General features: G+C 53.8%; 1 long non-coding RNA gene across 7 annotated transcripts; it reads right to left on the bottom strand.

The window, feature by feature from the left end:
- Positions 1–1,089: 1,089 nt before the first annotated feature.
- LOC109024304 (uncharacterized) lies at positions 1,090–19,392 on the bottom strand. 7 transcript variants are annotated; one of them, XR_008674437.2, is made up of 7 exons: positions 12,583–13,114; positions 11,800–11,985; positions 6,633–6,744; positions 5,303–6,426; positions 4,455–4,543; positions 3,776–3,884; positions 1,090–3,443 (listed from the first exon to the last, which is right to left on the bottom strand). It is a non-coding gene; the product is annotated as an uncharacterized lncRNA (long non-coding RNA). The 7 variants fall into 7 exon arrangements; XR_010132338.1 differs by having other exon boundaries at positions 4,455–6,028; positions 6,217–6,426; XR_010132339.1 differs by having other exon boundaries at positions 4,455–6,028; positions 6,314–6,426.
- Between the last annotated feature and the right edge of the window lie 2,815 nt (positions 19,393–22,207).

The raw sequence follows: 22,207 nt of genomic DNA, 5'->3' as shown, positions 1-22,207 counted from the left end.
TGAGGTGTTCTGGTCAGATTCACGCACACGCACACACGTGTGCACACATGCCCAGAATCACGCCTCCTGTGGACACAGGCCTTCTTAATAAGTGGACGTCCACCCACGGGAACGCGGCTTGGCTTCGGCCCTGTTTTTGGCCAGTCCGCAGGGCCAGGGCCTGATTCTGGTAAGGACCACGTGAGCTGCAGGGCCCCGGGACCCTCCCTGAGCAGTGCCAGGACCCTCAGCTCCTGCCAGGCCCTGCACTGGCCCACGGTGATGAGGCAGGTGCACATGTCTTACCTGGGAGCAGAACGTCCTTGGCTGGACATCTGGTCTGAATGGAAACACTACTGAAGTGAGGCAGGATGCTGTGTGGGTCCCCCCAGAGAGGCCGACCTGCAGACGTGAACGCAGGTGACCAGGTGGCACAGGGGTGCGGTCGGAGGCAAAGGGGGCTCTCGGTGAGAGGGAGAGCAGCCCTTGGGAAGGGTCCGGGGCACCCGGGAGAGGACTAGGGGAGCCTTAAACACAGCGCATTCCCAGAGGGCAAGGTTGGGATGCTTCATTCATCTTAAACTCCTGTCTCTGCGCAGCCTCACAGGCAATCCCAGAGCTCCTAGCGCCTCCGACCGTCCTGGGCTCCCACAACCCCTTGAGTGATAGCCAGGCACCTCTTTCTAGAGCCCCCTGGTTGAGCAGCTAGACTTGCATTTCAAACCGTCTGAAATCCAAAATGAGAAATAATGATCTGTAGTCAGACTCAAAATAAATGACAGGATGAAACTCCGCATAGTTCTGTTTTATCCGGTCGTTTCCTGCCTCTGCTTCCAGGGGTGGCAAAGCTCAGAGACTGTCTAAATCCTCACTTTAAATGAAGGCCGAACTGACCACAGGCTCCCACAGATGTTTCTTCTAATTTGTAGAAGGTAAATGTTCTGTGCACTAGGAACACACACACACACACAGACAGGCACGCATGGAGACACAGACATGTGCGCGCGTGCACACACGGCGGGGAGAGGCTGCAAGGCCCTCGGATTCCAGGAGAAGCACATCCTTAATGATACGTATGATAATTAAAGAATACAATAAACACAATTAGCATATGTTTTAAATAGTTTATTAGTGAAGCTTACCATCAAATCAGAATAGAGTGCTCCAGGGTTGGTTGGGATAACAGCTTCTAATCCTTAGCGTCATAAAATCCCTGGCTTGGAAGAAATGGGCGTCTTTAAATGATGGAATCAGCAGGCCTGAGCAGCCCCGCCTGAATGTTGCCAGGCAAAGGTGACGTCGCTGAAAGCCAGGCGGGACGAGGGTGTGACGACGGGACTGGGCCTCTGCCGTTTGCGGCTGGGAGCTGCAGGCAGCATGCACGGGGGTGCTCTCACAGGGTGGCAGGAGGATCATGAGCCCATGAGGGAACCAGGACACAGGCCTGGCTCGGTTTGCTGACGGCCTTGGCCAGGTGCACCCAAGGGCGGTGGAAGCGGGTGAGGCAGAGACCCCGGTCCTCTGCCCGCAGGGTCTGCCCATGGACCCTGTCAACCACCCGCTGCTCAGATGTCCAGCCTCGGACTTGCTGGTTCTGTGCTGAGACCCTGTGGCCTCCCTCCCTCTGCTGTTCCTGAGCTCCAAGTGGCTCCGGGCTCAGCGGAGTGTCAGGGAAGGTGCTGGGCTCTGAGATGCCCTGCAGGCGAGGGCTGGGTTGGACAGGCAGAGGACAAACGAAGATTTGTCCCAGCTCAGACCAGAGCAGAGTGGATTTTCATCAGACATCATGAGTTCCTCCTTTGCAAAGCGGAGAGAGAGCAGCTGTGCAGTGCATGTCGGAACTCATTTCTGTAGGAAAATGGGAGCTTCAGATGGGAAGGAGCCGCTCTGTCTGGATGAACTTGGTGCCGGGCACAGCACTTCACACCTTCACTCCGAGCCTCCTCTCTCTACTTTCTGGAGAGGGTGTTTTTGTTGTTTTCTTGTTTTGTGTTTGGCCCATCTTGGGATCTCCTGGAATTTCGGGTCAGTGGGATGCTGAGGGAAGAGAGAGCTGAGGAGCTGGTACCACAGATATTGAAGACTCTGGTGTCCAAAAATGGGTATGGGCCGGCGTCCAAGCCTCCAGGTTTCTTCGGGAAGGAGTGTGGGCCGGCGTCAGAGCCTCCAGGTTTCTTCCAGGAAAGGACGTGAGCCGGTGTTGAAGCTTCCAGGTGTCTTCCGGGAAGAGGTGTGGGCCTGAGAGGCGGTAGGTGTGGCCAGGCCAAGGGTGAGCCCTGATACCCGCCAGGCACCGAGAAGGGACACCGGCAGCTGCATGCAGAGCTCATGACTGTCCCCAGACCAGAAGCTGCTTCCCCCACGGGGGTCCGTGATTGTTTTTCCAGTTGAACATCTCTGGCTGAGGCTTGGTGATGAGGAACGCCTCAGTGAAGGAGGGCTGGTGGCCCGAAGCTGCCAGGGCCCCAACTCCACACGTTTGGAACCACCCAAAAGGGCAACGAACTGGCGCTCTCTGGCCTGACACACGAATGTTTGGAAATGGCCCAGGAGGCAGCTGTTAGGGCTGTTTTCTCCTGGCAGGAGCACAAAGTCCCTTCAAGAGAGGCCCCGCTGGGGGCGTCCGGGAGACACAGGCCCCTGAGCCATGGCCACCAGGCAGACTTCGCAGGCCGGCTCCAGCCCATCACACGCCACCTTTCCTGCGAGTGAGACTCCTCAGCTGGGCTACACCCGGGAGCACCCCCACCCTGAGCGAGGAGGGCACCGGGGGAGCCTCTGGAATGGCTGCTGTGGCCCCATGGCAAGGTGGCCGCCCACGGAGCTAAATCGTCCACACACAGCAAGAGGACTGCAGCCTTCACCTGGGATTGGGATCCTGAGAACAGCCAGGCAGTGGCTGCCGCCAAGACACCACACCCACCAGGCACCGCCCCGTGGGACAATTGGCCTCCTGTTGGGGCTCCAGGAACACAGTGACCATGGGAGAATGAGCGAGCCTCCGGCTGCTCAGGCTTCAGGCTCCCGGCCTGTCCACCTCCCTGGCCTGCCCGCGGGGGACAAAAGGCCGCTCCCGTCCTGCCCTCTGGGCTCCAGGGTTTGAATGATTCCTGTTCTTCCTGCTGTCAGGAAGCCCCGGGGCCCTGGTCCGGGCACTCAGTGGCCCATGGACTAAGATGGTTCCCGCTGTTTGAAATGCAAAGAGGAGGATCCAGTTCACAAAGCCTCGGCCGGAACCTCCTGAACCCCTGGTCCGGGTACTCAGTGACCCAGGATCCGGTTCACAAAGCCTCAGCTGGAACCTCCTGAGACCAGTCTGGTTACTCGGTGACCCAGGATCCGGTTCACAAAGCCTCGGCTGGAACCCCCTGAAGCCCTGGTCCAGGCACTCAGTGATCCTCACCTGCTGGGCCTCCTGGGCTCCTCCAGCTGGTGTTTCTGTGTCTCGTGTTCATAGATCCAACCTGCACAGCCAGAAGGAGAGATCCACGTGAGAGTCCAGCCGGGAGGAGGAGGAGTGTAGGGCTGAACTTACGCGCCCGCCTCAGTGCCATGCCTGGTTTTCCCACTGGTTACTCGCCACCCTCTCCAGCCTGCTTCACAGTCCCTGTGGCACCCTTGGAGCCAAGCCCACCCACTGCTGGGCCAGCTCACACTGTCACCAGCCCCCACAGAGGCTGCTCCTGCCTTCTGTCCATCCTGAGCCGGGGATTGGGCCCAGACCACCTGCCTCATGGGCCACCCTGCCATCGCCCCCTCCTTGGGACCTCATGGCTCTGGGTGTCCCCCCACTCACCCTGGCATTGATTATATGCTCTCTCCTTTTCTAGGCACCCCAAATGTAAGCCCTGGTGGAGACAAGGACTTGGACGAAGGTAGTGTGTTTGGGATGTGAGACCAGGAAGCTGAAATGAGGGACGGAGCACACAGTGAGACAGGAAGAGAGAGCAGCCCATGGAGGGCAGTTTCACAAGAGCTGCTGCTCAGGCCTGCTGGGGGCCCTCTGGGAAGCCATGGAGAATGCACTTCCAAACTGTCCACCGACGCTGGGGAGGCTGGGGCATTTATCTACCCGCTCCCATCCCCATTGGTTGGTGATGGCCCCGGGTAGGGTGGTGCCTCCTCTGCACCCCACCCCCCACCGCCCCCGAGCACCCATGCACAGCAGCAGCCGCTCTCCTCCCCTGACAGCCAAGCAGAGCGATGATGCGGGGAGGGCTGGAGTCCTGGATGGGCGGTGGCGGCCGCAGTGCATGGAGCTGTCCGCCTCCCTGGTGCTGAAGCCCAGAGAGCAAGGTGGTGCTGCGGTGCACACAGGCAGCTCCCCTGATGTTTTCTCTCAATTTTGGGGGTGTGAGGTTTACCCCTTCAACCAGCCTCTGAGTTCTTTAAAGCAAGGGCCCCACATTCTGCTTCCACATAGCCAGCCCCTTCATGCCAGCACAGAGGTGGGCACAGAAATTCAAACTCAGTACCCAACACCAGTGATTCCTGCTGCCGAAGGTGTCCCCAGAGGCTGTTGATGGATGAACGGGCAGGAGGCTCTTACGGATCAGAGAAACACCTGATGGAAACAGGAAACAAAAGCATGCTTGGCTTTTTGATACTTTGTGTCTCTGTTGGGGGATAACCTCTCCCAACTAGAGGGGCTAGAGGAGCCCCAGGAGGAGGCTGGAGTGATGGGGAGGCCATAGGAGTCCCACGGTGGGAAGAGCAGGGCTCCTGGCCACTCGGGCTCCTGCAGGCACCACATTCCTTCATCCCATGGCTCACTAAGCTCCTCCCTCGTGCCAGCCACGGTTTCTACGTCTCTAGCCCTTTATCTGCCGTTATTTCTGAAGTTGCATAAGTTTAACTGCAATCGTGCCATTACTTGGGGACGTAGTTCATTTTCATTGAGGCATGCTAATTCTGTCCAGTGATCTTGGACACATGTGACATCTGTAGCTCAGCGTTTATGGATTTCAGGAAGGTCAGGCCGTGGATGGGGCTACATGAGACCACACAGCACCACATCCATAGATGGCACCTTATTCTGCTACAGGTGGGGACACAGACATGCCCAAGGTCCCAAGAAGAGGAACAGTGCTCCTTAACTTCTTCTCACCTGACTCAGCTGCATCACTTCCTCTAGGAAGGCCTTCCCGCCCTGACCAGTGCCCCTCACAGCCTTCCCAGGTCAGTGACCCCCTTGTCCATGTGTGTCCACATATGGTGAGCTCGGCCTTTGAGGCCATGAATGTGCATGTGTTCTGCACGCCTGGTTCCTGAGCCCCTAGCCCTGTGCCCAGCACATGAAGAATGTTTAAAGGAATCACTCAACCTCATTCACTTCAGCCCCCCAGGAACAGGAACCACTCCACAGGGGCCAGCATGCTCTGAGTAGATTTTGAGCATCTGTGTCCAACAGGCCAGGCCTCGGCAGGACTGTTCAGGACCCAGACCAGGTTCTGCAGGGCTTCAGAGGGGACTCACACAAGGAGGGGGTCCCCCAGGAGGCAGAGAGGAACAGACCTCTTCCCATGGCAGGGTCCAAGTGCAGCCCCTCAGGTGGGCAGAAACAAGAGGGAAATTTCATACTCCTGGAGAGAACTGGGAAATGCCCCTCGATTTCACCCCAGGGAAGCTGAATCTGCCATAAGGAAAAGGGGTCAAGTGGAATGGGGCTCCCTCTGGAGCTGCTTGGGCTCCTGCAGGCACCACCCAGAGCTCACATTTCAGCCCACAGCAGCCCCTCCAGCAGCTTTGCATGGGACACCAGGAGGGTGGGTGTGCTGGTCCTCGCTCTAAGGCTTTCAAGCATACCCCACCTGGTTGTGCTCCCAAAACTCCTGTGAGAAGGATGCTGTGAACAGCTCCAGCTGCTGAAAATGCAAGGCTGGAGTCTGTAGGAAGTGCCAAGCTTATGGCCATGACACCAACACTGCCGCGTGGACACGCCCTCCGATGCTTGCAGCCTCTGTCCACACTGGGTGTGTCTCCATCCACCAATGGAACGAGTTTGTCCCACCGCACTGAGACCCTCCTGGACCAGCAGAGGAACTCAGACCTGGGGAGATGGTTTGGGGCAAAGCACAGGAAGCCTGCAGGGAAAGCACGCACCGCGCCTCCCACCTGTGTCCACAGCTGGGAGAAGATGGACCCAGCTGCTCCCACTGCCGCGTCTGTGCCTCCCGCATCTGTGCCTTGCCCTGAGCCTGTGAGCAAGCACCCATGCTCCAAGGCAAGCCGGCCCACCTGTCCTTAAGGGGTGGCCCCCTGGTTGCTGTGACATCAGATGCTCCTGCTGCTTGTCCATTCCCATCAGGATACAAACATGCGCAATCTCCCCTACCTAACAAAGCAGCAGCGCCTTGACCTCATGTCCCCCTCGCTGTGCCCCCAGCTTCTTGTCTTTAATGCAAAACTCCAGGAAGAGTTGTCTGCATTTGTTCGTTGATGGGGTCTCTGCAAACAGATGGGGGGAGAGACGCTGAGATTTGCTGCAGGGGCTGCTGGGGACTGAGTGTCCTGGGGCTGCTGTAACCAAGGACCAAACTAGGAGGCTTCAAACAACACAGATGCACTGTCTGAGTTCTGAGGCCAGAAGCCCAGCACCAAGGTGTTGGTAGGCTGGTTCCCTCCGCAGGCTCTCTGGAGAATCTGTTCCTCACCTCCCCCAGCTCCTGGTGGCCCCACGCATCCTTGGCTTGTGGCCGCATCTCTCCAGTCTCTGCCTCCATCTCATATGGCCTTGTCCTCTGTGGCTGTGTCTCTCTTGTCTCCCTATAAGGACACCAGGGATTGGATCAGGGCCCATACACTTCAGTACAACATCTTAACTAAGTATTTCTTCAAAGGCCTTATTTCCTAATAAGGTCACATTCTGAAGTTCCGGGAAGCTCATCGATTTTGGTGGACACCATTCAATCCAGTATAGGGAGGTTCTTTCTGGCAGTACCCTTTGTTGGAGGGCGGGGCAGGGGAGAGGGTTGTCCCAGTTGAGGTAGGGGGCAGGGCTCCACGTCCTGGGATGGAGGCTGACCCTAAGGAGGGATGGCCCTGGGAAAGAGACTCAGCTGTGAGCTGCTAGCAAACCCCTGTGCTGAGAGGGGTCTGGGTGGCCCACTGTGTGCACCCACATGTGCCCTCCACACTCCACCTCCAGGAGGACTCTGGAATCTTGAAAGCACCAAGAGAGAAGAAATTTGTCACATACAAAGGATCCTCTATTAGATTGCGAGCCAGTTTTTCATCAGAAACTTTGGAGGCCAGACGACAGTGGGCCAATATATTCCAAGTGCTAAAATAAAATTTAAAACAAACAAACAAGAATCCTGTATCTGTCAAAACTGTCTTTCAAGAGTGAGGGAGAAACTAAGACATTCCCAGATAAACAAAAGCTGAGGGAGTTTGTTATCACTAGAGCTTCCATGTAAGAAATACTGAAGGGAGTCCTGCAAGATGAAATAAAGGACACTAGACAGTAACTAGAAGCTGTATGAAGAAATAAAGGTCTCAATAAAAACAAATACATGGTCAATTATAAAAGTTAGCATTATTGCCACAGCGGTTTGTAGCTGCAATTTTGTTTCCTATATGATTTAAGATACTAATACTTTTTTAAAAAGTTATTAGTCAAAACTAGCACTACTGTAAATTTGGTTTGTAATTCCACACTTTGTTTTCTACATAATTTGAGACTAATGCACTTAAAAGAATTATTAGTTTAGATTTAATTTTGTGACATTAATAACTGAAAAGGGTAGGGACAGAGCTATAAAGAAGCAGAGTTTGTGTATGTTATCAAAGTTAAGCTGCTATGAATCCAAATTAGAAATTTAATATGCTAAATGTAATGCCATGGTAACCACAAGGAAAATAGCTATAGACTGTATACGAAAAGAAATGAGAAATTTAAACATTTCACTAAAATATGAACTAAACACAAAAGACACTAATGTAGGAAATGCAGGACAAAAACTCTAAGGCATATAGAAAACATAGCAAAATGACAGAAGCCAGTCCTTCCTCATCAGTAATTACTTTAAGTGTAAATGGGTTTGACTCCAGTCAAAAGACACAGATTGAAAGAATGAATAAAAACATATGATCCAACTATATGCTATCTTCAAAAGACTCACTCTAGATCCAAAGACACAAATAGATTGAAAGTAAAAAGATGGAAAAGATATTCCATGCAAATAGCAACCAAACAGAGTAGGGGTAGCTATAGTAATATCAGACAAAACAGAGTTTAAAATTTAAAAAGAGACCAAGAAGAGCAAAGACAAGGGCATCATATATTAATAGAAGGTTCAACACAGCAAGAAGATATAATGATTATAAACATTTATACACCTAACAACAGATAATTAAAATGTATGAAGCAAAAAACTGACAGAGTTGAAGGAAGAAATAGACAGTTCTATTAATACAGTAACAGTTAGAGACCTCAATATCCTCTCTCTATAATAGATAGAATAATCATACAAAAGATAAATAAGGAAACAGAAGAGTTAAACAACACAATAAACCTACAAGATATAACAGACATATACAGAACATTCTACCCAACAGCAACAGCTTACACATCCTTAAGTGCACATGAAACAATTTCTAAGATAGACTATGTTAGTTTACAAATTAAATTTCAATAGATCTTAAAAAGATAGATATCATACAAAATAACTTCTCTGACCACAATGGTATGAAATACAGACCAATATTTTTAATAAACATTGATGCAAAAATCCTCAATAAAATACTAGCAAATCAAATTCAGCAGTATATTAAAAGGATTATGCCCCAGGACCAAGTGGGATTTATTCCTGGAATGCAAGGATGGTTCAACATATGAAAATCAATCAGTGTAATACACATTAACAGAATGAAGGAAAAAACCACATGATCATCTTAATTGATGCAGAAGAAGCATTTGACAAAAGCCAATATCCTTTCATGATAAAAACCATTCAACAAACTATGAAACTATGTCAACATAATGAAATACATGTATCAGAAACCCACAAAGAACATCATATTCAGTGGTGAAATACTGAAAGCTTTTTGTCTAATATCAGGAATAAGGGAAGGATGCCTGCTTTCATTACTTCTATTTGACATAGTACTGGAAGTTTTATCCAGTGATTAGACAAGAAAAATTAATGGCATCCAAATTAGAAAGAAAGAACTTAAAAAAGTCTCTGTTTGCAGATGTAAAATACACTAAATATGACACACACAAAAACTGCAGGAACTAATAAATGAATTCAGCAAAGTAACAAGATGGAAAGTCAACAGATAAAAATCAGTTGTATTTCTATACACTAACAAGCAATCTGAAAAGGAAATTAAGAAAACAATTCCACATATAATAGCATAAAAAAGAATAAAATACTAAGAATTAACCTAACCTAACCAAAGAGATGAAAGACATACAATAAAAACTACAAAATATTGCTGAAAGAAATTAAAGAAGAGATAAATAAATGGAAAGACATCCCATGTTCATGTATTGACTTAATATTGTGAGAATGGCAATACTATCCAAAGCAATCTACAGATTTAATGTAATCCCTATCAAAATCTCAGTGACATATTTTGCAGAATAGAAAAACCCATCCTAAAATTTCTATGGAATCTCAAGGAACACTGAATAACCGAAGCAACCTTGAAAAAGAAAAAAAAAAACAGAGCTGGAGAACTCACACTTCCTGATTTCAAAACTTGCTACAAAGCTACAGTAATCAAAGTAATGTGGTACTGACATAAAATCAGACATATAGACCAAATAAAATAGAATGGAGAGCCCAGAAATAAACACTCACATACATGGTTAAATGATTTTTTTACAATGGAGCCAAGACCATTTGATGGGGAAAGGACAGTCCTTTCAACAAGTGTTTCTAAGAAAACTGGACATCCACATGCAAAAGAATGAAGTTGGACCCTTACCCAACAAGATATACAAAAACTAACTAAAATGGATCAAAGGCCTAAATGTTCAACATAAACAAACTTTTAGAAGAAAACTGCTGTGGTTGGATTTGGTTGGTTTGGCCCTGCCAAGCCTCCTGTGGGGATCTGATCCCCAGTGTCGGAGGTTGGGCCTGGTTGAAGGTATTTGGGTTGTGGGGCGGATCATTCACGAACAGTTTGGTGCTATTCTCGGGGGAGTGAGTTCTCACTCTTAGTTCCCACAAGAACTGATTGTTGAAAAGAACCTGCTCCCCTCTCTTGCTCCCATGCTCTCGCTGTCTGATCTCTGTGCACTAGCTCCCTTGCTTCCCCTTCACCTTCCACCATGAGCGGAAGCTTCCTGAGGCCCTTGCCAGAAGCAGATGCTGGTGCCATGCTTCCTGTGCAGCCTGCGGAACCATGAGCCAAACAGACCTCTCTTCTCTGTAAGTGACCCAGCCTCAGGTATTCCTTTATAGCCACACAAATGAACTACGACAAACACAGGGCAAGAGCTTCATGATATTAGATGTGGCAATGATTCCTTGGATACAACATCAAAGGCACAGGCAACAAAAGAAAAAAACAGACAAATTGGACTTCGTAAAAAATAAATATTTTTGTACCAAAAGACTATTTTTTTTAAGAGCCAGGGTGTCGCTCTGTGCCCAGGCTGGAGTGCAGTGGCACAATTACAGCTCACTGCAACCTTGAACTCCTAGGCTCAAGTGATCCTCACGCCTCAGCCCCCCAAGAAGCTAGGACTACAGGCATGGAGCACTGTGCCAGGCTGTTTTTTATTTTATGTTTTTGTAGAGACAGGGTCTCACTATGTTGCCCACGTTGTTGACCCTCAAGTGATCCTCCTGCCTTGGCCTCCCAAAGTTCTGGGATTACAGGCAGAGTGAACATGCCCAGCCAAAAGACAATATTAACAGGGAAAAAAGGCAACCCAGAAAATGGGAGAAAATATTTGCAAATCATATATCTGATTAGGGATTAATATCCATAATATACAGAGGACTTCTAAAACTCAACAACAACAAAAAACTTAACTCAGAAATGGGCAAAGGACTTGGATAAACATTTCTACAAAGAACACAAACACATGGCCAATAAGCACATGAAACATCGCTAACCACGAGGAAAATGCAAATCAGAACCACAGTGCGATGTGCCTCACACCCACTGGGATGGCTACTGTGAGAAAAAACCGAAAATAACAAATGTTGGTGAGGATGTGGAGAAACTGGAGCCCTCGTGCATGGCTGGTGGGGGTGTAAAATGGTGCCACCACTGTGGAAAACAGGATGGCACTCCCTCAAAAAACTCAAAATAGAATGACCACGTGATCCAGCCATTCCACTTCTGAGTGCACCCCCAAAAGAATTGAAAGCAGGGTCTCAAAGATAACCTATAGCAGATGTGCATGCTGTGAACCCATGTTCATAGCAACACTGTTCATAACAGCTAATATGAACCCCATATCCATTGAAGGATGAACGACTATACAAAATGTGGTCTATCCACGCAATGGAATATTATTCTGCCTTTAAAAAGGAAGGAAATTTACCCATGCTACAACGTGGATGAAATTTGAGGACTTGATACAAAGTGAAATAATACAGTCGCAAAAAGGCGAATACTATATGATTCCACTGGTGTGAGGTACTTAGTCAAATTCATAGACAGAAAGTAGAACGGTGGATGCCGAGGCTTGAGGGAGGGGGGATGGGAGTTGTTTAATTTGGACAGAGTTTCAGTTTTACAAGATGAAGAGAGTTCTGGAGGTGGACAGTCGTGATGGCCGCACAACATTATGAACAGACTCAATACCACTTAAAATGGCTAATAAGGTAAATCGTGTTATGCATATTTTACCACAGGCCCAGGCCTTAAGGAACTGGCACTTCCTGTCTCCTGGAACACCGACTTTCAGAACCATCACCATGCCACGTGGGAGCTCAGGTTGCCCGTGGAGACATCCATGGAGACGAACTGATGGCTGTGCCAACTCACGTCTTGGAGATTGGTCCCGCAGCCAGGGTTGAACTGCCCCAGCGGACGCTGTGGAAGAGAGGCAAGCTGACTCCTCCCAGCCTTGCCTTAATCAGCTTTCTGATCCCAAGAAATTACCACTTTTTAAGCCATTCACAAGTTACATCAAACTTCAATATCTGCCCTGGGGTCCCACTATAAGCTGTCCACAGGATACGGCAAAATGTGAAACTCAGAAACATCTTCTGTTCTCAAAATGTGCCTTTATTTTATTGTTATTATTTTGAGACGGGGTCTCACTCTGTCACCCAGGCTGGAGATCAGTGGCCTGATCACGGCTCACTGCAGCCTCAACCACCTGGGTACAAGTGATCCTCCCACCTGAGCCTCCCAAGTGGCTGGGTCCACAGGCACGCACCACCACGCCTGGCTAACTTTTTTTTTCTTTGTAGACATGCGGTCTCACTATGTTACTCAGTCTGGTCTCAAATTCCTGGGCTCAAGCGAGACTGGCCCGCCTCGGCCTCCCATAATGCCGGGATTGCAGGTGTAAGCCACTGTGCCCAGCCGCAAAGTGTGCCTTTCTTTAAGTGTGTTACCTAGGTACCAATGACTTTTTGAGTAGAACAAAAAAACAAAAACAAAAACATTAAAAAGTGTATATACCTAACTTTCCCACCTTCCCACAGGACTCCGAATTTAAGAACTGTTAGCATATAAGACTCTGTGGGGGTGGCCCCCCGCGGAGGCTTCAGGGAAATCGGCTGTGGTGACCGGAGACTCCGAGCCTCCTCCCTTAAAAAGAGGAAACTGTGCAAAATGCAGCTCCAGAAGAAAATTCCTGATCTTCTGAAGTTTCCTGATGACAGGTGGGGGACAGATTCCTGGGGACTGGAGAAGCCTCCGGGGAAGAAGTGTCCCTGTGTGTCCAGCCTGTGCAGGGAGGGGAGGGGAGGGCACATCGCAGGGCTGCAGCCGGCCCCAGGGAGAGCCCCCGACCTCCAGGGAGCCCCTGCACCCGTAGACCCACAGCCCCCGGGGCGCACAAGGCCACCCAGGTCCTCCCAAGAGCCCTGTGAACACTTGGGGACCCAGCCCAACTGGGAGGGTAGCTGACTGGTCCTGGGGGACATTTCAACCGCTCACCTCAGTACCAGCCACAACCCACAAGGTGCCAAGCAATCTCAGGAATTCCTGCAGGAATGGGCACTCAGGTGGATTCCAGAGTCCCACGTGCCAGGGCCCAGGGTCCCAGCCTTGCCCTCAGATTTGAAATGCACGTCTCATTTGTAGTATCATTTAGGACCCTCGATGAGGCCCCTCCAGTTCAGGTGGGGGCTGCCTGTCACCAAAGTCCACTCCCAGCTGGGACCCAGGGCCACTGGGACCTCTACATTGGGAAGCCCCTCCTTCAGAGCAGGCAGCCCCCTCTGGGCCGGACTGCCCTGGGGCCAGGCCCTCTTCTGGGCTCCCGAAGGCCTCAAACCATCTCAAGGCCTCATTCCCCATCCCTGGCCCCCTAGAGAGGAAGCCACGAGCACCCCGGGGGAGGGTAGGCTGGGCTCCCCTAGAACACACAGACCTGCCCCCCAAGGGAGGCATCCCCCTGAAGCCTCTCCTCTGCAGCTCTCCAAGGGGTCCAGGGGGCTGTCCAGTGGTCCCCGCTCAGGGCCTCTTGCAAAGGAAAAGCTGAGCTGCCAGGAGCCCGGCAACTGTGCGGAGAGGCGGCCTCCAGGCAGTCAGCAGGCCATCTTATCATCATTACGCTGCTAATTAATTCCCAGCTCATTGCATTTCCTGTGGCTAATTTGCACTCAGGCTGATTTGATTAAACTCATCTCTATGCTAATAAATGTGTTTTCCATTTGTTTTAGTGACTGAAGGAAGAGGGTTTGATATTTACATGTTTCGAGGTTTATCAGAAAAAATTGCAGCATCTGAATTAATTTCTCTCTGATTTACAAGTTTGTAAAAAGGATCACGGGGTAAACAGCTTCCCCCAGGCCCCTCTCCCCGTGCCCTGTACCGATCCCTCGGGTCCTGCCTGGCATGGGGGTGCCTGTTCCTCCAGCCCCCGGGTCCTCCGTGGAGCGGGCCCCTCCCTTCCTCTGTGGGGAGTGGGCTGCCCCAAGCTCCTCTTTGCTGAGAAGTATCTGCGTTCTGGTGGGCGGTCGAGGTGCAAACCCCGACGTTCACATCGCCCCAAGCCTGAGCAGGCAGCTAGAACCGCGCTTTTCCCCTTCACCCATCCACCTAACCTCCTGACCGCGAGCCCCTGCACTGGGACCCGGGAGCCTGGGGGACGCCCCCACACCCCGTCCCGGCCTCGGGCGTCCTCGAGTCTCGGCCCCGCGTCCCCAGCACTGCCCTTGCGGAGTCTCGGGGCGCGCGCCGTAGGGGAGCTGAGACCTCGGCGTTCCACGGCTGTGGGTGCAAAGGGGGCGCCCGTTCCCGCCGGGCCTCCCTCCGCCCCGCGCCCCGCTGCTGCCCCCGGGCCCGCGGCCCCCTGGGAGGGCGGGGAACACCACCGGCCCCGCTGCGCCTCTGGGTGGGCTCTCCCCCCACGGGCGCGCGGCTCCAAACGCCCGAGCCCGGCCCACCCGGAGGAGCCCGGCGGCCTGCGCGGCGCCTGCTGCAGGCTCTGGGGGACGGCGGGGCCTGGGGGCGCGGGGAGGTGTGGGACCTGAGCCCAGAGCCCGGACCGGAGGGTCAGAGGCGCATCCGCAATCCCCGGCGGGAAGCCGCGGGGCGGGGCCTCGAGGGGCGGGGCTGAGAATAGTCGGTGCCTGCGGGGTCGGGGGCGTGAGAGGAGCGGCTTTGGGGGCGGGGAGGAGCGGGTCCTTAGAGTGGGTGGGAGAAGCGGTGGGGGGGAACCCGGCAGAGCCTGTCGGGTACAGACGCGATGGGCGGAGCTGGGAAGTTGCCTTGTGGGCGGAGCTAAGGGGGCGGGGTCTTAGGGGGCGGGGTCTTATGGGGCGGGGCTTGTGGGGCTTTTCCAGACAGAAGCACGTGGGTCCACACGGTCAGCGCTAGACCAACTTTGAGGCTCCAGCTGTGAGTGGGAGCCAGCGTTTTCTCAGGAGCATTCCTCAGGGAGGAATCAGGGCTTGGAGGCAAATCACTGTTGATCTCATCCGGCCTGACTGGCCTCTGACTCAGTCTCCTGTACTTCCAGTGGTGTGGGCTCTGAACCAGGGATCTGTCCAGGCCCCTGTCACCGAAAACGTCATGGGGCTGGACAGGGTGGCATGTGAGGAAGGTCCTCTCTGAAAGGGGAGCTGGGCCTCCCACCCACCCGCCTCTGGAAGGAGAAGGAACCAAGTGAGATCTTCTTAAGATGACTTCATTGAAATTTATGGTGCGAATTCACAGGCTGAGCTGCAGAGAAGGGTAGGTGTCCTGGGTAACCACCTTTGCAGAGCTGCTGCGCCTGGCGCAGTGCCCTCTCACCAGCCCGGGCACCTGAGAGCTGGGGACCGAGGCAACACCTGTGAAGCTGAGTGCCGACCAAGTGGCCAGAGTTTACATGAGACCCTGGTAACATGACCCCTTTACAGATGAGGAAACCAAGAAAGGAATGAGGGTTCAAAAATGAGCTCTTCAGTCTTCTCAGCTCCCCAAGGTCACACCCTCACTGCAGAGTCAGCACTCCACCAGACATGAGTTGTCCAGGGTCCATGCCCTAGCCCACCATGCTGGGCTGTTTCCCCCCCCACCCAGCCTCCCTGTCTGGCTCCAAATCCTTTAGGCATCTCTGTTTTACCAGCAGGGTTTGGCAGCTCGAGCACCCAGCAGAGTGTCTACTTCAGGTTGCCTCCACCCCTGCCCACACTCAGCTCTGGCAGCCTGCTCTCATCCTCCACCTGCATCTGTCCCCTCTCAATGACAAGGGCTGAATGCTGGGCAAAGGGGACACAGTACTGGGCACATGCTCGTCTAATGTGGCATGAAAAGCCGAGTAGCAGAGCCACACTGACCAACACAGGCTCACAGTTTTGCCTCCTGGTACTAGAATGAATTCTAGGTATTTGCAAATAGACTCGTGTTGACTTCAGGAAGTGAAATAATTGTTATTCAGCTAAATATTTTGTTTCATTAAGTGGGAAAGGAAATAGGGGCCAGGCATATTGGCTGACACCTGTAATCCAACACTGTGGGAGGCCGAGGCAGGAGGATCACTTGAGCCCGGGAGTTCAAGACCAGCCTGGGCAATATAGTGAGACCCTGTGTTAAAAAAAAAAAAAAAAGAAAGAAAGAAAGAAAAAGAAAAGAAAAGAAACAGAGGGAAATGGCCCAGCCTCCTGGGACTCCATATTTCAGCATAAACACAGTGTCACACAGTCAACAGCCTGGGGCATGCAGACCTCCTCCTTGGGTCAGGCAGAGTTTGGAATCACAGCAGGAAGTGTCCCAAGTACGTCTGTCCTCCCCGCCTGCTTGAACTGCAACTCTCAGGAGAATCTCTGACGTTTCTACATCCTCTTCTCAAGGGACAAGCAGAGGAAGGCTCTCCCTCTGCCTCTGCTCCTTTGGGGAATTGCTGTGGGAGGGAGGGTGGGGTGGGGAGGAGGAGCGGGGGAAGAACAGAGAGGCTGGATCAAGGAAGGCTGAAGGTCTGACTGAAGTTAGTAAAAAGACGTGTGTTCCCAAAGACACCCAGACAGAGCCATTGTCCAGGGCTGTGTTCAAGGCAAGCCCAGTTGCGATGGGGTTTGTTAAAGCCGCTCGAAGGTCTCCCAGGCTGGCAGGAGTGAAGGCTGGAACACGGTGTCGTCAGCACCTTGGAGAGGGCCCCCAGGCACAGAGCTGAGTCCTGGCCTGATCCCAAGGACAGCAGACCAGGCCAGCTCAGGCCGCCCCGCCCTGGGGACTGGCGGGCACAGGGCCCGGTCCCTCTCCAGACGGTGTTGCCAACAGCCCGCAAGGACGCCGGGTCCAGCCTGCCTCCCTGTGCTTCCCAAGTGTTGGCTTTCCTCCACCAGGGCTTTCTGACACGAGCCTCTGATGAGAGATGGCAGCTCAGCTCCGATGGGGGAACAGGGGCCTCTCTAGGCCAAGCATTCTAACTGGCCTCTAACCAGCAGTTTCAGAAGGCCAAGAGCTCATGAACAGAGCAAGTCCAGCTGCCCTGAGAAGCCGCATGTGCATGCATGCAGGGCGAGGGGCCCTGTGTCTCCCAGAGCCGGCACCTCCACTGGGGAGCATGGACCCGGTCCTCCCTCCCAACCCCGCAGCATCTCCTTGGATGGTGCTGGCTCTGCACCCCAAAAGCAGGAAGAGGTCTGACCTCTTTAAAAACTCCCTCCCAGCCAGGCGCGGTGGCTCATGCCTGTAATCCCAGCACTTTGGGAGGCCAAGGCAAGCTGATCACCTGAGGTCACGAGTTCGAGACCAGACTGGCCAATATGGTGAAACCCTATCTCTACTAAAAATACAAAAATTAGCTGGGTGTGGTGGTGTGCACCTGTAATCCCAGCTACTCAGGAGGCTGAGCAGAAAAATCACTTGAACCAGGGAGGCAGAGGTTGCAGTGAGCCAAGATCATGCCGCTGCACTCCACTCCAGCCTCGGCGACACAGCAAGACTCTGAAAACAAACAAACAAACAATAAAAAACTCCCTCTCCCTTGGAAAATCCCTGAATGACTTGGACAAGGAGCTCCTGTTTTCTCTGGGAGGGAGGAGACATGCAGATTCCTCCAAGGGTGAAGGTCCTTGTGCTGTCTGTGGGATGGCCAGCCTGCTATTTCTGTAGAAACACCTCATCGCACCTTCTTGCTGCCCACCTCGGCAGGCCCGGGCATCTCTGGGCTCCAGGACAGCAGATGGTTTCAGTGGGATGGGCACCGAGTCCAGATCCCCAGAGCCGGGGGTGGTGGGTGGCAGCGCTGCCTCCTCCCATCCTGGCCATGGCCCCCGATGCCCTCACCCTCAATGCCATCCTGACCAGGGCTGGCAGGGCAGACAGGAAGCGGGAGGCCTAGTGGGGCTGTTGTTGGCAGAGGCTTCCTGGTGGCCCCTCCTTGTCTGGGGTCTGTTCAGCCCCCACTGCTAGGTGTCAATGCTGGGGCTGCCTTTGCTGCTGTGGGGCTGGGGACTGGGGTGCAGGGAGGGGATGGGTGAATAAACAGACACAGGTGGGCAGAGGCAGACAAAAGGCCATGAATTCAGCATGGGGCCCAGTTTCCACCTCTGCCTCTGGGCCTCACACACGGGCCATGAATTCAGCGTGGGGCCCAGCTCCCACCTCTGCCTCTGGGTCTCACACACGGCAACAGCCTGGCTGGCTCACGGCCCAGGGGCTGGTGCTCGGTGGTCAAGGGGTGTGAGGCCTTCAGTGCTCCACAAAGCGCTGTGGGGTGCTGCACTTCCCAGCCCTGCTCCCCAAAACGTCAGCCAGGTGTTCAACGCATGAATAAGTGAGTGAATGAATGAATGAATGAGTAATTTGGTGGCTGAACGAATGAGTGAATGAGGGAACAGGCGAATCCGTGAGCAACTCTGAGTGAAGAAGAGTGAGCCTCGAAGGAGAGTGATGTCAGGAGATGGCAGGTGCTGGCAATTCGTCCACTGGCAGCCCACATGGGATGTTTCTCATCGGAGCCACAGGGCAGGCATAGGCCGTGCTCAGACACACGGGGGTCTCGATGCCCCCGCGGGTCTCAACGCCCCTGCCTCCCTCCAGTCCTGGCCACACTGCCCCTTTGCAGGGAGCCCTTCCTGGTCCTTACTGTTTACAGCTGCTGTCCCCTTCTACTGGGTGCTCCCCTGGCCATGACCTCACCACCAGCCAGGCTGGCTTTTGTTCTCCTGAGCATCTCTCCTCTCCCCTCACCCACCATGAGCTCCACGGGCTGGGGTCTCGGTCCACCCCTCCTGCCTCCCACCTCTTTCTCTCTTTCTCCAGGTCCTTGTAGGTGCACGGTGAGTTTCCTCATTCTACAAGGCCAGGCATTCATTCATGTGTGTGTAACACACTTAATATACAGTCCTTCATTTTGCTGAACCTACACAGGGGCATTCACCTTGACATCAAAAACAAAACGCCGAGTGGCCCCAGGTGGACATGCCAGTGCTGGCAGGCTCTGCATCCCACAGATGCTCCCGTGAGAAGGGCCCGGCACAAGGACTGTCCGTCCGGGTTGGGGTGGGGCAAGTGGGTATGTCCCAGCACCGGCCTGACCACTCGAGGCAGGTGGCAGACAGGAGCACATCCCCCTGCAGCCCGAGGCCCTGCCTTCTGCACGCGCCGCCCATCCACACGGCAACTTTATCATTGTCCTCTTCCCCCACCAGGTCTTTCCAGGACTGGTGAAGGCAAAGTACTCACGTGTCAACATCTCAAACCTGGGAACCTTTGAATTCCATATTTCATGATCACGCTGTCCCCACAAGGTCGCAGGCACTCTGGGATCAAAGCCCTTCCCCTAACTGAAGGACGCCCAGACCCTTGTGCTCCAAAGCTGAGACAGAAGGACCTCCGTCTACACCCAAAATAGAAAAGACACGGGCCTGGGCGGCGCCAGGCAAACGAGCAGGAGAAACACAGTTACATAACCCGGTGCAGCAGGGGACCACGGAGAACCGCGGCTTGGCCTCTTGTTTGACACTTTAAATTAGCATAAAATTTAGCATTATCTAATCTGAGCCAAAAAAATTCAACCAGAAATGGCCTTGGTGGTGAGCATGTATTATTTTACTTAAAATAACAGAAAAGTGTCAGGGAAGTCACCGTTCCAGGCCCTCGGAATGTCGTATGGCCTGTGGGTCCCCACGAGATCCATAGAGAGGTCAGGGAGGGGTCAGGGAGAGCCTGGAGCAGTCAGAGAGGGGCCTCTGTGGCACTGCTATATGAAGCCAGGTGAGAGGCCTGTGATCTTGCCCCGTGAAGGCTGAGGGCTGAAACAGGCTCTGTCCGGGGGCTGCCCAGGCGTGGCTGCCCTGGGGGACGGCAGCCGCAGCCTCGTCCTTTCCTGTCCCCATCCTTTCCTTCCCGGGCCTGACCCAGGACAAGGCTTTCAGGAGAAAAGGGCCGCCTGGCTCTACCACTGAGCATTTGCTGCTGGCAAGGCCCAGGCTGCTGTGGTCTCATTTGCAGTGATTCCCACAAGAGGAAGAGAAGCAGGGGGAAAAGACTGCACCTCAGGCCTCCATCTCTGTGATGGTGACTGCTGGGCGGGAAAACGGAGCACCTCCTGGAGTGTCCGCAGCCTGCATGGGGCAGCGAGGGAAAGCCAATCCTAGCCTCTGCTTTGCAGCAGGCCTGAGGTCCAGTGAGGGGTTGGGGGTTTGAGATAAACCATCCCCCATCCCAAACCCTAGAGAAGCTGATGTCCACGAATGCACAGCCAGGATCCACCCCGGCCCAAACCAGAGCCGCCCAGCCCATGGAAGCTGCAGACCCAGCGTCCCTGCAGTTAGAGGACAGCACAGAGAACAGAGCATCCTCACCAGAACCCACCCTGGGGTTTGTTTAAAATGCCGACCTAAGGAAAGCCTGTTGAGGGCCAGTGGCATGCATGGCTGAGAGCAAGGCCTTGGCTGCCTGGACATCCCCGGTTCCCAAGGGCCACTGCCTGGCAAGCCCAGTCGGAGTCCTGGTAAGCCAGTGGCACTCAGATGTGAGCCCCAGCAGCCACAGGCAGGAGGCTACCGTCCTCCCCTCAGCGCTGCCACGAGCCTCCGCGGCCACTGCTTGGTTCAGGCTGGGTCCTCTCTTTCTGTCGGCATCCCGGCCTCCTCCAGGTTTGCGTTGTTATTTTAGCACCCTGACTCTCACAACCATTCAGGACATTTTTAAGCTGTGGAAAACAGAGCCAGCTGATGAACAATAACTTCTAAAATTATTTCAGTTCTGAAGCTTGGAAGAGAATTAAAGTCTTGGCAGAAGGTGTGGAGTCTCATTTCCCCTGTTTTTGCTCCAAGGCGGCACCAGCCTCGGCTGATTCTCCAGAGACAATCAAACGGCTCCCGGAAGACACCCCAGTCATTCCATCATCCTCGGTGGCTGGAGCTCGACCCAGGTGAGGCAATGTCACCTCTCAGAGCCTGGCAACGAGCACGGCCTCCGCACCTGCCACGTCCCTGACCCCAGGGGCACCACGGCCCAGGCAGCCGGATGCAGCACTTCCTGCGGGGGGTGGGGGGTGCTGTGTCTGCAGGATGAGGGATTATGCTGGAGCCCCCACTGGCAGGGACGTGCCTAGAGCCATGGCAGAGGCGGCCTCACGCACCTGAAGGACAAACCGGAGTGCAACCAGGCCTGGAGCGCCACCTCCCACCACCCTGCTCCGGCAACGCCTGCTGGCTCCGGGCTGGTTCTGATGCACATTCCCGCTTGCAGTTTGGTTTTCCATTGAATTGGCCGCGTGGTACGCCCTTGAAACGTCCTTTCCCAGCCAGTGGCTGTTTGATTCCCCTCTCTCTGCTGAGCCCTGCGGCTGGCGCCAGGCTGTGCCGCCTCCTTGGGGTGGGTGCCACGTGTGGACGGAGCAGAGGACGAATGCTGTGGGTTCTGCTTCTGAAAACTGAATCTGACCCAGAAACTGTTCTGGACAGACCAAGAGAAAATGCCTCAGGCTGCACCAGGAGGCAGCTCCGCGTTTGGGGAAGGCACACGGAAGTGAGTGTGAGAAGCCGTCTTTCATGAGTACTCAGGGTCGTGACCCCTCAGGGAACCGGAGCAGGAGTCCAGGGCACCCGCGGTGTATTCTGACATCACCAGCCTGAGTGCCACAGGCCGGAACCCTGCCCGCCCAGCCCTGGTACCAGGAGAATGGGAGGGGACCTCGGGGGCCTGCTCAGGGTTGGCATCTGCCTCTCAGAGGGGGTCTCTGTCCCAGCAGGAAGTCATGGGGGACCTAGGTGTCTCAGCAGGAAGCCATGGGGGGTGCTTAGGCCCTCATAGCAGCTGACTGGCAAAGAGAAGCTGAAAGCACCCAGCTCCCTGGGTCTTGGCTGGGTGCCGCCCCTGACATCAGCCCTGTGCTGTGCTGAGCTGCCAGCGGCTTCCTGCCTCTGCCCACCAACCAGAGCCCGGGCGGCCTCCAGCTCCACCCCACTTCTCCTGGCTCCGCCCTGCAGGCCACGCTCACCACTTCCTTGGCCTCGCCCTCGGATTGCCCTGCTCTCGGGGCCACATGGAAGCCGATACCATGCCCGTGGGGCATGAAGCCCGATGGCCTCCAGGGTAAAATGGCATCCCCGGGATTGGAGGCTCCATCCGAGGCACAGCGTGATCCCCAGTGCAGGCATCCTGGCCCTCAGACGCAAATGGAGCACGTTCTCTTGCA

The sequence above is a fragment of the Gorilla gorilla genome, chromosome 21 (assembly GCF_029281585.2).
Source record: "Gorilla gorilla gorilla isolate KB3781 chromosome 21, NHGRI_mGorGor1-v2.1_pri, whole genome shotgun sequence".
NCBI classification, from domain to species: Eukaryota; Metazoa; Chordata; class Mammalia; order Primates; family Hominidae; genus Gorilla; species Gorilla gorilla.
Note: the sequence above shows the minus strand (reverse complement) of the source record. Positions and strands in the feature narration are given on the sequence as shown.